The sequence below is a fragment of the Boleophthalmus pectinirostris genome, unplaced genomic scaffold (assembly GCF_026225935.1).
Source record: "Boleophthalmus pectinirostris isolate CB_2022bp ecotype Guang Dong unplaced genomic scaffold, ASM2622593v1 HiC_scaffold_6, whole genome shotgun sequence".
NCBI lineage: Eukaryota > Metazoa > Chordata > Actinopteri > Gobiiformes > Gobiidae > Boleophthalmus > Boleophthalmus pectinirostris.
Window position 1 is genome coordinate 2,207,106 of NW_026571447.1, and position 3,363 is coordinate 2,210,468.

Sequence of the window (3,363 nt, forward strand, 5' to 3'; positions counted from 1 at the left end):
AGACACAAATTTGGGAATCTACACTGATAAAGCCAGTATCAAGTATTTTATGTCTGTTCTGAACGAGGAGTGACTTAGCATAATAAAACATGGTAATCTGTTGTTTTCACAAATACTGTATAACCTTTTCAAAACCATAAAAAGTAACATGCAGATGTAAATATGTCATGTGTCCACGGTTCATCTAACCTGACTCACACCAGACTGATAAATGTATCACTCTGAATCGAGTTCTACACATTCTCCATCTGGAACGGCTCTCGCTGAAAGTGTTTAGAAAAAGGGACTTACAGCAGAACGTCTCGAGGTGACTGAGTGACCCACCCCGAAGTGCCCCCCCACCAGTTTCTTTTTAACCAATCACAGCAAACCGGTCAACATGATGTATCCAACCTGCGCCAGCTAAAAGCAAAACAAGTGTCCTGCTGGAGATGAAACATGTCCATAAACTGATTTAACTGTTTTTGCAGTACAAATCTGCACATTGAGGCCGTTATAAACACTATCACCGCCCGCCGCCACTGCCATGTTTGTTTTGCTCCGTGTACGCCATACACTGTATAGATAATATATTATACTATTTTTTGGATTATAAAGTGAAGTATCAACGATATTGAGTATCGTCTATTTTCATAAATAAATTGCACTGGATTATAAGATGCATTAAGAGAAAAAAACAGACGACACTTGAGACTGATCCTTAGTCCAGATGTCCATGATCCATCGGCACATCATGGTGTAATTTGTCCGGTGTTGTCTCTCTGTCTTGTGGATTATAAATGTGTGAATGTAGCTGGATAATTTAAGTTTTTTTTTGTTTGTTTGTTTTTATTTATTTCCTTCAATGACTCAGATATACACTGAGTAATAATGTGTTTAATGCAGCTTTGCCACATTTGAAACGAAACTTAAAACCACATGGCTCATTTGCATAAACTATAAGCACTGAAAAAACAGCTCGCTCCTTGTGCGTTGATGCGGTTCAGCGTCTGTCGGACTAAAGGACATGACTCAGTGGAATATGACGATGGCGGCAGTGTGTGTTGAATCGACGCAGAACTATACTTCACCATTTACTCCACGAGGCTCCTGACTACAGTAGCTGTAATTCTCCGACAATCCATCAAGCGGTGCGGCTTCATAGTTACCAAATAGTAAAATCACAGCAAAGACAACATGTTAAAAGTTGAACTTAACCCAGTGACAGATTGAGCCCACATGGCAGACTGTGGTTGATTTTTAGAATGACAATATCGCTTATGCACTTCTAGTCCATCACCTCAACCACATGCCCACTACAAGATGACATCTTTGGACAAATGCAGTGAAAATGTGAGACTGGCAATGGCAGCCAATGAAGAACAGTTTATGTCAACTGTTGTTTAAACACAGCAGTATAATTGTTTGATTCTGTAAAGACAAACTGGAGATGCTGGGGATTGAACCCAGGACCTCATACATGCAAAGCACACGCTCTACCACTGAGCTACATCCCCTTCCTCTCCACACTTGTACACTAGGTCCAAGCAAAGTAACTTTTGCAAATTGAGACCACTACTCAAACAGTGCTGTTTGTAAAATCTTACATGGTAGATAGAACACTGAACTTCATACCTGCTATGCTCCAGCGCTGACCTTCATACCCTAAACCTCTACAGAACGAACTTACCAAGGAATGCACCTTTTGCTATTCGAGATTATGCACTGGAAAGTGTGTCATAAAAGCTCTGCTGAGTGGAGATGCTGGGGATTGGAGCCAGCTAAACCTCTATGATCTACAGTGATTATTACAACAAATACTTTTCTGATTAACTGCCAAAAAGACAGAAAGAAAGTCGAAAAAATCTGCCAGAGTGTAATCACTGAAACAGACGTTGCTGGCAGGATTCGAACCTGCGTGGGAAGATCCCAACGGATTTCAAATCCATCGCCTTAACCTCTCGGCCACAGCAACAACGAAACAAATAGCCAGTTTTGCGGTAACCTCCCAGACCACAGACAGTGACATCACATGGAGCTCTAGTATGACTGAGTGGTCTAAGGTGCTGGATTAAGCACTTTAGCAAAGGTAGGCTTTGCAGCCGTCCGCCCTGATGTAGGCTTTCCAACAGCCCCACTGGATAAACTCCTCTGAGAGACTGTCTCAAACATCGACCTTCAATCTGAATGTCTCTCTGTGTTAGAACTAAGATGCTGTCTTTATGCACAATCAAACGTCCCTCGTTGTTGAGGGACGTTTGTTGTCTATAGCTCTTAATACAACAAATACTTTTCTGGTTAACTGATTGGAAAGATGGTCAAAGTGTCATCAACAAGTCCTCAAATAGACATTGCTGGCAGGATTCAAACCGTGCACGGGATCATCCCAATGGATTTCAGGCTCGTCGCCTTAACCTTGCTGCCACAGCAACAACAAAGCAAGCTGTTGCATGCTTTTATTTGCTTTACAAAAAACATTTGCCTGACATTGTTACGTTTCCGTGGAAGAGTCAGTGTCTGCACAGACTGATTTTTAACCATCAGCCCTGATGTAGTGTGGCCGAGTGGTCAAAGATGCTGGATTTGAGTTACAGTTTCTCTGGAGGTGTGTGTTCAAATCCCACCCATGCCCTGATGCATCTTTATTTGCAACTCTCATTGGAACTGTTCCTTTCCACAGAAGTCAAGACTGTAGTCCAGTTCCTTATATACTTTTGTGGGAATTTTGGGGGGATTTGCTAAGCTATATATTTTTGGAAAGGTTATGGTATATGGAGTCAGAAAATCAATGGTTGCATTTGCCCAGATGTCTATATAGCGGCCATATTGAATAAAAAAAAAAAAAAAGGCCACCAAAAAACTCCAGTCCAGAGGTACTGGCCCCACCGCCACGCGATGTTGAAGAGATGTGTCAGCCAAGACCCACAACATCCAGAGACTTGAGATACTCAGGATGGATCTCATCCACCATCTCATTTACGGGCTTCATATTATGAATAGGATTTTCATTTTCAGAGATATTTCAAAAATAGTTTTTTGGTGGCCATTTTTTTTTAAAATTCAGTATGGCCACCATATAGACATGTGGGCAAATGCAAATTGATTTTCTGACTCTGTATACTATAACCTTTCCAAAAAATATATATATAGTTTAGCAAATCCCCCAAAAATTCCTACTAAGGTTAAAAAATGAATATAAGGAACTGGACTAAAAGTCGTACTAAAATATTTTGACAGATTTGACAGAGGAAGAAAAAAAGACAGGGAGGATCTGACCCTTGCGTCAGTGTCTCTGGGTTAAACCTAGTGTTGTAGTGAAGAGTGCACTAATGGAGACCAAGACCAATCCAAGACCACAAGGTCCCAAGACCAGGACAACAACAA

The 3,363-nt window shown here is 41.2% G+C and overlaps 2 non-coding genes across 2 annotated transcripts; both read right to left on the bottom strand.

Moving 5' to 3' along the window:
* Nucleotides 1-1,424: 1,424 nt before the first annotated feature.
* On the bottom strand, nt 1,425-1,496 carry trnaa-ugc (transfer RNA alanine (anticodon UGC)). The gene has a single exon. It is a non-coding gene; the product is annotated as a tRNA-Ala (tRNA).
* Nucleotides 1,497-1,872: 376 nt separating this feature from the next.
* Nucleotides 1,873-1,954, bottom strand: trnas-uga (transfer RNA serine (anticodon UGA)). The gene has a single exon. It is a non-coding gene; the product is annotated as a tRNA-Ser (tRNA).
* Nucleotides 1,955-3,363: the final 1,409 nt, after the last annotated feature.